Below are 14144 nucleotides of genomic sequence, written 5' to 3' on the forward strand. Positions count from 1 at the left end.
TTCCTTTTATCCTTCACTTTGCTATACTCCTCCATCACACCCCTACCTCCATCACCATAGGAGATAAATTATCCTTCCTCAGACTGTGAAATGTTATTTTCCAAACTCTGCCAACCAAGTCGAAACAGCTCCAGCATAAGTCAAAGAGTGTAAGCAGATAAGCACCCTTCTGTTCACCTTATGAAAAGTTGAAATAATCACATTACATACAAACACATACCTTGAAATGTTCACTTAAGTAGCTTTAAAGTGAAAAAAAGATTTTTAACTCTGCATTACAGTGCTGTATATATGTTTTTGTTTGGTGCAACAATTCACTGAAACTACATCACACTTATTCTGAATAAAATCACCTTTTATGCCTGAAATCGAAGCTTCAAGATGGAAATAATAGTAATAATTTCATTCAGGGACCACACAAAGCTTGACAGTAAAATGTGCACTTATAAGAGACCTCCCAAGAGAAATTACATCATGAGTAATTTCGCAAATGCCCAGAAACAACATGTTTACATTCAAGTGACAAAGTCCTCTGGCAGCCGTAGTAATTATGACTCTTGTCCATTGGGAGCAAAGGAGGAAGTTTGGTGACGTTATTATAGAGCAAAGAAGTCTGCATAAGGAGGAGCTCAGGGGGGACAGGGAGGTCAAAACAATGTAGGACTTTGCCACAAGAGACTGCTGTTCTTTTCAAACCGATAGTCAACATTAGTTGTTTTTTTTTAACTATGGCGACAAAGGTTCCCTAACCTTAACAAAGTAGTAAATATAATTAAGAGCTAATTTTTAACCTATTTAAGTACTTTTTAAACCCCAAGTCATGTTTATGCCTAAACCTAATGTCAGACTATAAACTGAATTATTTTTCAAAAAGTAATTTGTTACACATTTGGAAAGCACTGACAAATGATGTTGTCCTACCCATAAAAGTATTGGATCAGAAAACCTTAAGGAAAAAGGTTGGGAACCAATGTCCTAAATGCGTAGAAAGGCCAAGCTGTATTTAAATGGTTGCAACTTCACTGCTAGATGCCACTGAATCCTACACACTGGCCCTTTAAGAGGTCAATCAAGAGCGAACCCAAACCTTTACCATTTTAATTAATAACCCAAAATCATTTGAAGATTGTCCAAAAATGTCCCCACCCCCCAACCCCAATGTGCTCATATGAATACAAGGCTGTCAAGTCAGTCCTCAAAAGTATGGGTAAAAGAGACCGTAAAGACACATCACATTAAAAACTAATTTCAGATTCCCTCCACACATGCTTTATAACAAATAAAAATCATAATTCATGTCTGATGAGTTGATGAGTAAATTAACATCTACTTTTAAACCACTGACACAAGATGTCTCAAACCTCCTTTCTCAGAATACGTGTGTGGGCTAGAGGTTTAAAGTTTCCACATGACACATAAGTTGCATACTTGACTGTCGGCTCCCGAACTAAGTCACAAAGTCATGTTTGTAGATGCAATCCCCTCCTGAGAGATGAGCACAGAGAAACTTTACTTTCCCCCTTTCAGCAGTTGGAATTTTAAAATAGCAGGGGCGGACTTTAATATCTATCTGTAATCTACTTAAGACAGTCCACATGAAGAAAGGAAAGTTAATCATCTCTCAACACTCTGGACACAGTTTCTTCTTTCCTCTGTATAACCTTACAGTTTAACCCGAGGAAAGAGCCCAATCCCATACTTGCAGTTGCCATGGTAATCCGGAGGCTTTTCAGAAAAAAATGGGGGATTCTGTCACAAACCTCCAGGGGTCCAGCAAAAGAGAGGGGCTAACCTGGCTGGCATGAAGCCCAGGAGAGGAGCCTTTTGTGTGGGGAAGACATCAGTAACACAGGGCATATGAGGGGAGAGACATAAAGCAGCTGGCAACGAGAAACATCCAGCATGACTGACTTAAAAATGAGGGAAAGAAAGAGGGACAATAAGAGACGGAAATAGTGGACAGTGGGAAAAGTCTACACAAGAGAAAGTCAGGGAATGAGAAAAAAGTAAAGTAGTTCGAAGAAGGGAGTAAACTGAAACTGAGAATGAAGAAAGACAGAAAATCAAACCCAGATGGGGGGGAGAAAAAACAAAAAGAGGTGTAAAAATCAAGACGTACAAAAGGAAAGAATAAAGAAAAAGAAATCAAAAGGTGTTGGCAGTCTTCTACAGTTGAGTCTGACTCAGTCTCAGATCTGCCTGAACATAAAAAGCCCTTGACTCTGCCCAAGTCCCTCATTGCACCACTCGCTCACTTGACACCCAGTCCCTCTTTTCACCTCCTGTCACCCTCAAACAAATAAACACTTGATGGAGAGAGTGGAAAAGCCAAGACGGGAGGAGATTGCCTCCACTTCATTGTCCGGGTCTCTTAAGCTCGAACATCAAGAAATTAATGTTTAAATTAGTAACACCAAGAACTGACACAGTTTATGGAGAAATTAACTGACAGACTGGCCAGACATTGTGACACTAACACAATGACAAGGGGATGACAGTTTGCTTCAGACTGTTGTCCATGTTGCCAGCCAATCAGCACATTTCAGTGTGACATGCTTGATGCCACAGTGCTTGGACAAGTACAGTATCTGACTGACAACAATAAAAATATGTTGGGATTTTGCCAGCTGTGTTGGATTACACTGACATGTATTCATTTACTTACGATCTTAACTGCAAAAGGATGAGAGGACAGAATTCAAATTAGTTTAAGTGGGAAAAACTTGAATGTGAAACCACACAGACAAAATAAAACCAGATTCCTCTTCTCCATAGTTGTTTATGCTTAATTTGAGCTGACAATTTGAGCTGACAAAATTAGTACTCACTAATGATAAAGCATTAGTACTACTTACTTTGGTACAAGTACAGTAAAAGCTCTATGTACTGTAGCTATATGTATATGTTAAGGAGTTCGGTCTAGACCTGCTCTATTTGAAAAGTGTCCTGAGATAACTTCTGTTATGAATTGGCGCTATACAAACAAAACTGAATTGAAATTGAATTGAATTGAATGTACTTAGTTACAGTAAATGTAAATGATCACACCTTTTATGGATAAAAAGTGTCTACATTTGATTAAGTTCAAGTTGATTTTGTCATTTCAACCATGAAAGATACAGCTGACTGAAATATTGTTTGAATTGAATTAATATCAAAAACGTATAGTCCAATACATTTGAAGAAATGTGTATGTGGTAAACTAAATTAAAGTGAAATTTTAGATTTGGTATGAGTTAAAAGTACTCCTACTACTACTCTCGTCGTCTCTTTTGACCAAACACTGTTCAGTTCAGAAGGAGATACAGTCAATTGGAGAGCTTTTTGGCAACGGCTAGACAAAAACCTTCGATTTATTGAACAACTAGAGTAGAATGTTTTAAAATGGGGCTCAGTGTACAAGCTGACTTTCTGCAGGAGTCAAATTCTGCACACAGTTGAACACAAGAAATGAGCTGATACAGAAATCAGAGTAACAGGGAGAAAATCATACGAGAGCAAAACAGCTACACACATACAAACCACCAGAGGTCTGAATAATGTGGCATGACTGATGCTTGGTGAGGCATAGTTTCCAGTAAACAGAGCTACAAGATTTTTTGGAAACTGACTATTTTGGTTCAATAGATTAATGGAAAATGACAGGCTAAATCATAAATGATAACAGTAAGCATGCAGTGCAAACATACAGGCTTGTACAGCACATTGTTCAAAATCACATTTGATCACATATCTATACGCTGTACACACATTTGGCAGCTATATAGTGACAAGGTAAAGTCCCAACATCTGCTTCAAATTATAGGTCAATAGAAACTTAAAGGTGCCCTGTAGAGTTTGTTGTTGTAAATAAACATTAGTTACGTTTACACTCAGTATAGTGCCCTAAAAATAAATAAATGAATAAATAAACAAATCATGCATTGTTTATTACTATTTCTATCTTTCTTGGCATGGCATTCATGTTACAAACCCCGGGCTCTGGAGTCGAAGTCCTGCACTTTGTACTATCACTATCCACTGTCCCGTCCTCCTTACGCTAAAATAAATGTTTCATTCACTAAAAAACTGTTGCCTGTTGAACAGAATCCAGCCAGTGATTACATTTGACTTTGAAGTTAAATGTAATTTCTAAGAGACAAACAAAACAGGGATCCGCTGGTAAAATCATTGCCCCATAATGCCACTAAAGGTCAAAAACTCCCCAGGGTACCTTTAAGGTCTCAATAGCTAAACTCACTTGTTCAAACTTTAAAGAGATATGTGTGGGTACTAGTTTGTTGGTGGACAGGTGTTTCAGGCTACCGCACATAAATTTGACACTCCAGTAACTAACAAATTAGGCAAAAAATAAAGTAGTAAAACAGGAATCAAGCTGCGTTCAGTATGTACCAAGTATGGTTTATGATTTCAAGATGTTGCCTCTATGTTTTTCTACTGTCTGTGCCAAACAACTACAGATTTTTCCTTTGGTGTGGATGTTTGTGATGAAATGTGAAATAGGATTTGCGTGTCTGGTTGATTAATACTGTTTTGGGTTAATTATTGTTTTATTTCTTTTTTTTTGATTCGTTATAATTCCAGGTTTTAAATATTGTTTTGCAATTGTAGTGTAGACAACATATTTGGGTTCTTCTGAACTATCTTTAAATCTGAGTTTTGTTCTTTGGGTTCTTTTGTCAATAAACACATTCACTGTTCGGTCTGTTCAACACATGAGTAGTTTTACAGTTTGCAAAATCATTAGCCTTTTAGGTGTTTTTGGTAAGAAAAAAAAAAAAAAAAATGGCTCATCACAAGGCTGAAAGAGTGAATGCAGGCCTGAGGGTGTTGTTGTTGGTCAATGAACAAACTGATCTGAAAAAAAATGAAATGGATACTGCAGCCTAAAATGTTCTATCCAGCTCAGTTCTTTTATATATTCTCTTTGATCAGGTTGGTCTTTATTGTGCACTGTGCTACTGTTGTCCAAACTGGTAGACTGAAGAAAATGAATGCATTTCTTTAATGTTCAACTAGGTTGCACATTGACATCTGTACATTCCCTTTGCACAGGGAGTGTTTTAACACAACACACATCCAGAAAGTAATTTATCCCATAGCCTACGGGGATCATCTCCATGCCCCAGGAGTCCAACTGGATAACTGTGTGTATGCGATGAAAGTGCTTAGCTTTTTAAAAATCAATTTTCAGAGGTCAAATACTCCACATCTTTATTTACTTTATGGGAATGCTGGAGGATGAAGATGATCCCTGTAGGCATTCAATCCACTAAACCCACCATGCCTCATTAGTTGGAATAAAACTATCAAGGAGTCATGTTGACATGTTTATTAAATCCTTGTTGCTACCTCGCCATCTCTGGGACACAAGACATGTCCTAAACAACTGGACTGACTGAGATGCTGAGGATGCTGATAGTGATGTGCATTTCACTATGAACACTGAGTCACTAGCAAACATGTCCCCCTTTGACACCAGGGTGACATGCACACAAGTGATTTCACGACAGCTAACAGAGAGCAGCTATTGGATGCTATGAACCTAACTATGCATGTTTTTTTTCCAAAGACTGAGGAAGGGTGTTCAATAGCATTTGCTTGTAAAATGAGATAGTACGGCAGATATGTAGATGGTGGATTTTTGAAGGATTTTTAGTCATGCGGTTAACCCTAAGGACGGTAATGTCGATCTGTTGACAGACTGTAATATCTGGACAACCATTGGATGGATCGCTCTGATATGTTGTACAAACATTCTTGGTCCCCAAAGGAAGAATGTTACTGACTTTCAAGAACCCTTTGGCTTTTCCTCAAGCACCGCCAGGTCGTAGTTTTCACTTATTCTGTAAATTATCTCAGCATTAACTGCATGGATTGGATCTTTTCCTTGAGTTAAATTTATTATTGAAATACCTTTGGGTGGTATTTCAATAATGACAACAATTGGAGGGTTTTCTGTGAAATTTTATACAATTCATCCTCTGGGGATGTGTGTAATATCTTTAATCTCCTAATTTCATTCATTCATTTTCATTCATTTTGTGTCATCGTCAGGTCAAAATTTTATTTTGTCTCGCAAAACTCATGACATTCCTATCAGCCTTCTACCATATTAAACTAAGATGGTGAACATGGTAAACATTATACCTGTATAACATCATTGTAAGCATGCTAACATACTGAAAGTAGCATTCAGCTCAAAGCACCGCTGTGCCAAAGTACAGCCTTCCAGTGCCACTAAAATAACTATAGACTCTTGTTTTATTATTTGTGAGAGTATTCAGTGTATTCAGTAATCAGTATTCCTTCCTCTGTTTTAGAGGAACTGACCACAACACAATTCTAAAAGGATACAGTTTCCTAGTTGGTTTGGAAGAGGTGGAAAAAATAATAGGACCATAACCATAGATACATCAAGCCCTGAATATGAACTGAGCTGAATATAATAATCATAAATTAGGTCATGTTTTTTTAAGTTTATATATTATAGGGTGTCCTATTATTTTGTCTTCCCCTTTCGTGTCTTGAACATAAGAGCACAAAAGTAGGACATACATGCATATTGTAATAAAAAACATCTAGCTTGTAAATGGATGCACAGATAATGTACTGTACATGTTCACCACATTAGATCCCTTAGAGGAATGCATTTTTTTATGCATGAGTTATCTGCACACAACCAGCCCAAAGCTGAATACATTTCAAACATGACACAGGAGCAACATTCAAATTTAAAACACAGAGCAAGTATGAGGGATATTTGTGGCTCGCTCTCTGCCTGACCTCAGCAACTACTGAGCGACTGACTCATTTATTGCATGATGCCACATGGAACAAGCCAATGTGACTTTTGGACATTCTGGATAGCCGTACCATAGAGATTGACGCACTTAATTTCCTGTTTCTGTCCTGAGCAAGGCAGAAAAGCCAGAAAGGATTATGTCTGCTGTCTGCTGACTCAAAGTGTTGAATGATTGTCTCTGATAGAGATTTGTAAAAGGGATTTGCAGAGAACAAACAGATAAATAGTCAGAGACTGGGATGGAATTCCATATGTAGCCTGAATAATACCCCCCAAGTTATTTAAAATCATCAAACTCAACCACCGTGGTGGTTGCTGAAGTTGATGATTTGGTGAATCAGGTTCCTCAGGTTCACCAATAGTTGCTGCTGGGCCAAAGAATTTAGCTGGCCTGACCTGATTACTTTGTATTTCAAAAAATGACGTGGTTAACATGCAACAAAAGAGGAGGTAGCTATTCATTCATATACTCTTTACTTATAACAATGTAGCACATTAAAACTGTAAAGAGAAGAAGGAAGCTAACTTTTTGCTAATCTTTTCAAGCAAAAGGCCAAAATACTTTTAAAAAATAGACTCTGAATGGTGTATTTATTACCATTTATTTTATTTGAGAACTTCACTATGGTTAAGTGCCCCTAAAGTACTGGATTGAGCTGATGTTCTTAGCGTGAGAACTGTTAGCATACACTGTGACACTTGATTAAAATATTTCTGCAGAGCAGAGATGCTTAAAATTGGCAGGATGGGAACATGTTTGTTCTCCATGAGTGCGCACCTTATTGGTAGTCACACTCCCTCATGTCGTGCCACTTAGTTCCGCCTACCTTCTGCAGGCTCAATATGTCTGCCCATCGGGAAATCAATTCACTTTGTGTCCATGACGACTTTCAGCCGTCTAGGTTCATTGCCTCTGACCCTAACACATGAAAGTGTCCACCCACTAGAGATTAAAGACTATGCTGTTTGGAGGTCTGCTGTCTGCACAGATTCATGCTTGTGATCCACAGAGTTTGGATTCTAATGGCAGCATTCTCTGAGATAGTAGCTAGTGAATTTCCCCCTTCCCTTCATCTATCACCCCTGTGGTGATAAAAATGTCCCTGCAGGCTGCCACCACCTTCTTGTTCAGGTTATTACCTATGGTCACTGAAACATTTCCTACTGTTGCATTGGGGTTTGGCAACTAAAGAGGGGCTATGTTGGTTTCTTCATGGACTACGGTGGGCATTATGACTAGTTGAGCTATGACCATCATGTCTTTTACAGATTTCCTTTTTTCTTGTCTTTCAGTTGACTGCAAAACCAATCCACAGACGCATTTACAGTTTACTAGTAATACATCACATTCTCAGAGATTGTCTTGTTTCTAATAAGCTGAGCTTGGTCTCACACTGCACATCATTTACAGTTTTACTCTCTGAATGCCATTAAAATATGAAGTCCATCTCTTTAGTACACTCACATGGGTGTTCACACTTACTCTGACCATAGAGAACAAAGAGATTTGTGACATCATATAATTCCCTGCATAGCTCTGCCCAATTTCACCCTGAGTTTAATCATCCAAAATAATTGAAAACACAGCTGTGTGTGCACAGTGCTTTTTTGAGATCTCACACCAATGTAGAATTCAGTTACATCTTTTCTTTTTTCAGCTCAGAGTGATAAAATGTCTGATCTGTTTCTGCAGTCTCGGGTTACAGCTCCTTGTGCTGGTTCTGGTCTCAGTTAGCTCATTTATTTCTTAATTTAGATACATCTTGTGAAAGTATATACTTAATTACTCACTTAAATGGGGCGCTCTGATAGCTCACTTGGTAGAGGTGGTCCTTAATGCAACGTCCATGGGTTTGACTCCAACCTGTGGCCCTGTTCTGCCACTATACAACTGTCACTATCCTTTAAAGGCAATAAAACCCCTCCAAAAAATTCATTCTCACTCAAATGTGCAATAATAATCTACTTGCAATAATAATCTACTCATACATACCTGGACACTCTTCTTTTTTTTTTGCAATAACTTAATCCACTAAATGCAATAATTTAACTTAACTGCTCATTTATCCACTGTATAATAACACAATGCCATATATTTATCTATATTTATCCTCTATACAGTTCTGTACATTTATTTTATTTGATTCTATTTTACTTTAATCTTATTTTACTTTTATTCTTATCTCTACTTTCTATATTTAACTAAGAGTTTATTTTTTACTGTTTATTCTCTACTTTTTATATTTAGCTAAGAGTTTATTGTTTACTGTTTATTGTTTACTTTCTATATTTAGCTAAGAGTTTATTGTTTATCTTATACTGTATTTTTTTTTTATACCTCTTTTATTTTCTATACAAGTGTTTTTGTAAGCTGCTGGAAATCCAATTTCCTTGAGGGAGTCATCCCAAAGGGATCAATAAAGAGAAGTCTAAGTCTAAGTCTAAGTCTAAGTCTAAAATGATTTTCACACCCATGGTCCACCAACACAAGTGCGTAGCCTGAGGACTGTGTAGCCGTGGACAGACAGCGCTTGATTAACATGTGTCTGGGCCTCTCTTTTTTTGTGCCAATTATGGTTGGAAAGATTCCACTTACCTACCTTTCTCATAGCAGACGTTTTGACTTGTCACAGAAGGAAAAGCACAGCCGTTACTAATAACGTTAACGATGGCTCAGTTACATTCAAGTGTCCCAGTAAGCCATGACAGTGTGGCAGTGAGCCAGCATTAACAATACCAGGATCTTATAACAGAAGCAGTTAAACGAAATTTAGCAATCATTTTTAACTTTATTGATTATATCATTTACACTGTCAAAATGTCTTCCGCGTTATGGTTATTGGTTCATGAAGTTTGATGACCTCATTAATAGCTCCATCAAACTTCAACCTAAGCATAGGTCTAATTAGCCAGAATAAGTGAAAACACCTGTGTTGGTATGCAAGGGCATTAAAATGTGCTTACTATACCATACTGTATATTATAGTATTAATTAGTACACAAGATCCAAACACAAACAGGTTAGTGTTTTGAGGGTTTTTGTGGGTTTTTTTCTGAAAGAAAGAGGACAGTATTTTAACAATGAAGATGTGTTCAAGCTGAGGATATTGTTGAAGTGAGAGAAGTAGATATGTTACAGCTGAATGCTAAAACAAAAATGTTCTATTTACACATCAGTAATGTAAGTTGTTTATCACATATGTGTGATGTTCCTTTATTGACCCCCCACAGCAGGGAAAGAGTGAATACAATAAAATAAAAATATAATAAAAAATCTAGAATATATAAAATATATACACAATAAACAATAAAGTGGAAAATGCACAGTTTAAATTAATTGAAATCCATGGCTGTGATTCTCATCCATCAAAATGTGTCAATTACTATCTTTTCAAGTACTGAAAATTCTATTTTATCATACTGTTTATATTTCTGTGACAGAAAAATAAGATGTCAAATTTGCACAGCTGTCAATGTCAAAGCTGATCTTTTGGGTGAAATGCTTAATTTTAGGTCAAGTGGATAAAACCCTGGGGTCAAAGCATCAGATGCATGGCGTGTCAGACAGTATACTCACCAACACATTGTATCACATAATCACAAGCTCACACACAAAAAAATTCACAGTCAGTATTTACCAGTAGATCTTCACAATATAAAAACAACCCCCTTCCACCTCCATGTCCAACCCCTTTCCATAAATTAATCACATAGTGTACATTTTAATCTGTTGATTTAAAGGCACAGCTTGCCATCTGGAAAAGCAGTGTGTGTGCGTGTGTGTGCGTGTCTGTGTGCGTGCATGATGTGTACATGTCTGGACGATATTCATCTATCATGAAAAGTGAAACAAGTGTGTGTACGTTGCAGATGACACACTTTTCAAGCACGAGCCCAATGGGCGTTCTGCTATTTTTACTTTTACGCATATACAGTACAGACCACCTGACCCACATCGTAAGCTTGTTGGAGGGAAATGCATTAGCCACAGTCAAAAACACACACACGTACATGTCACTGTGGGTCAGTTGTCTCTATTGACACACTACGCAAGCCAAATCAGCAGAGCTGAGGGAATTGCTTTTGTCTCTCATCAGGAAAAAATGCACAGACGTCAATGCTTGTGCACAAACGTGCACAGATGGGCAACAACACACCTAATCTCCAAACAATATCCCGTCAACCCATCAACCACAGAGACTAATAAAGAGATATTTAAGTGTTTTTTAATCCAAAGCAATAATTTATTACTTAATTACAAGACTAAGCACTGTTTTATCCAAACAGATTTCTTCTGCTGCTTTAAGCATTTGTCGTAACACTCAATCATTTTGTATGTGTTATGTCCTCTCTCCCACTGTTTTAATAGTCTACACATGGAGCAAATGTTTGTACAGGCTATAAATTAACATTCTACACATCTACAGAGTGAGCACACGCCAAACTAGATCTAATATCAATGTATCCTGTATTGTTACTATTACTACTGGTAGAACAGCATTGTAAGAGGTGTGTACAATATTACTGTAGCTTAAAAGAGGTTTCTACCACCGCTTAATACAAAAACGTGTCCTGAAAATGAACACTAATTGCTCTGTCACTCTGTATCTCAGAAATGTTGTCTGGCTGCCACTCATGCACAGCCTTTCCTTTTCAGTCTCTCAACTGGTGTTAAGTAAAGTTAAGATGGCAGCCTTTTTATTGTAGCCCTGTGTAATTAGCTGTCAACGCTCAGCGGATTGGTTTTGTTATGGAAGTCTAAACCTGCCTGTCTGTGCCACAATGGCACAAGAGAGTATTAGAAGCATGACTTATAACAATCTGATAGTTAGATAGTTCATTCCTCCCTGTGTGCTCTGCATATGTGATTTATTTGCATATATTCTGCATCATTTGTTAGTAAGTATATTTGACACTATGGCCAAAATACATTAACTGTAATCTGTAGATGATTTCAGTCTGGCCTGTTTATATTATTTCATTAAGACTGCTGTCCTTCTAAATACTGATGTCCCAAGCCAACCAACCACATAATTCTGCCCCCCAGGATTTTTGGCCTGGCACTGTCCTGGCTCTGAACTGGCCTCTGAGTGAAGGATTAGTCAGACACACTGATCCAAATAGTACACCTCTGGTGAGAATCTGTGCACATTAACATGGATTAATCTAGCAGACTAATAAAAGCCTTGTTTCAACAGATGATGTTTGCTTGTAAAGTTAGACATCCTTTCAAAGGGGATGTGGCATTATTGAATTATTTAGCTGTCGACATTCATTGTCTTTGAGGTTAAAAAATAGCTTACTTCAAACGGATACTTTTAAAATAAATGTGGTGATGCAAATTAATGCCACTGAATCATGCTGAATTTAAACTCACTGATTGTTGACTGTCAGTGATGCTTGAGGTTTTAGCTTGGTGATCATTTTGGGGTTTATTTAATTAGATTTAGCTTAACTTATACTGTGCTGCCTGGTGAAAGAGTGCAGTCTGCACCTCCTTCACCCAGGGCTCTGAGGTTCCGCCAAAAACAGTGCATACCATAATTCCCCTAAGCGCTGCACAAAAACAGAATACACAAACAAACACACTTACCAACAAACACACACAACCAACTACAGTTCCTACTGGGCAGTTCCTCTGAGCACCTAATGAGAGCACAAACGTTGCTCGGTGTTTGACTTTAAAACTATATTTCCACAACATAACATATACATTCCCTCTTGCTTACTGGCAAGATTACACAAATCATGGTACTTCTTGGGAAGTATAAAATAATAATTATTAAACAAGCAACTTTCAACTCATTAAAACAGTTGTTTTCTTTTCAGAATACTGTACATATATTGTTGAAAATGAAAATGAGCACCTAAACTAGTGCTAGAACACTAAAGTAGGAGAGAAGGATGTTACGTCTAAAATGAGAAATTGACATTAGCTTTTTTACTTCAAGAGATTGCTGCTACTCCACCGTTGCTTGAGAGTATTTAGAGACAGACAGAAGAGAGGCATGATGACAAGCAGCAAAAATGATAAATTAGCTTTGAATCCAAACCTAATTTCTCCAAAGCATTACAAGAAGATGGTGAGCGTGCCAAGCTTCCAGTATGCCCCTAAACTCACTCCTGTAATTGCAAGATTTCCCCTAATGGTAAGTTATACATTGCAAATCATGGACTTGCTGGTTACTTCAAATTGTTTAGTAAAAACCTTTTTGCATTCTGCCATAGTGCTAGGTTACGTAAGAGATGGACTGAGGACTAACAGACAAATGACAGCGATGCCAGAGTGAATAAGAAACAGTGATGTCTGAGAAAACAGAGAGGAGAGTAAGTAAAAATAAAAAATACAGGTGAGAGGCGTGAAATGGAAAAGACAGGAAAAAGGTTCAAGAATATTCACAAATGCATGCATGGATAATCAGATACACATGCAGGGAGACAGCGAGAGAGAGAGAGAGAGAGAGAGAGAGAGAGAGAGAGAGAGAGAGGAGAGGATGGACACAAACAGAGTGATATTGTAATGAATGGGATTTTGGTCATTTCCATGTTAGTGCATGTCATGGAGCAGCAGTGCCTCCATGGCCTACATTCCGCCAGCTGGTAACACACAACACCCACTCACTCACACACACACACTCACACACGCACATACACGCACACACATGGATCAGATGAGACAGTAGTGGGGCAGTATTGCCACTGGGAAAGATGAAAACATTCTCCATCCATTATATCCTGTTATTACTTTTTTTCACCATGAAAGTGCTTTCTCAGCAACTACAATTACTAAATTTGTATAAAATAAAACACCTTTCAGCTCAGAGCTAAATGAACTGAAATGCCTATGTAACCCATAAGTTAGGATCCCCTCATGCATCCTTGTAAAGGTTTCCTGCTGGCTGAGTCTCACGTCCAATGTGATACTCCTGTCCCAGTTCCATCCACGGAAGCATAAAACTAATTTTAAAGTTGCATGAGGCAGATTAGCCTAGTTCAGCCAAGCAGTGTAAATTGGGATGGGTTAGCTAACGTCTTAAGATATCACCGTCATTCTCATAACCCAGAATGGAACTATGTGAATAAGCAAAGTCGATGGTACGGAGAATGGGGAAGGTTGTGGAGGGTGGCGAAAACTGTATGCGGGAGTATGTGCATGTCACTGTGTGCTGACGTGATGAAGGTTTGTGCATATGTGTGCACAAAAAGATGGTGTCATACTGTGATTATAAGTAATTCACTGAGTGGGTAAATTAAGCTCCTTCGGGGGTCTCCCATGGAAAGCAATTGTGACCAATTTAGCTCAGCAAGAGAAAAATTAGATTAGAAGTGGCAGATTAGC

The 14144-nt window shown here is 37.9% G+C and overlaps 1 protein-coding gene across 2 annotated transcripts in view; it reads right to left on the reverse strand.

Moving 5' to 3' along the window:
* Positions 1-14144, reverse strand: part of rgs3a (regulator of G protein signaling 3a) — a 148228-nt gene that overhangs the window by 108895 nt on the left and 25189 nt on the right. The window lies entirely within an intron of this gene.

Source organism: Dicentrarchus labrax, unplaced genomic scaffold (assembly GCF_905237075.1).
Source record: "Dicentrarchus labrax unplaced genomic scaffold, dlabrax2021, whole genome shotgun sequence".
Lineage (NCBI taxonomy): Eukaryota > Metazoa > Chordata > Actinopteri > Moronidae > Dicentrarchus > Dicentrarchus labrax.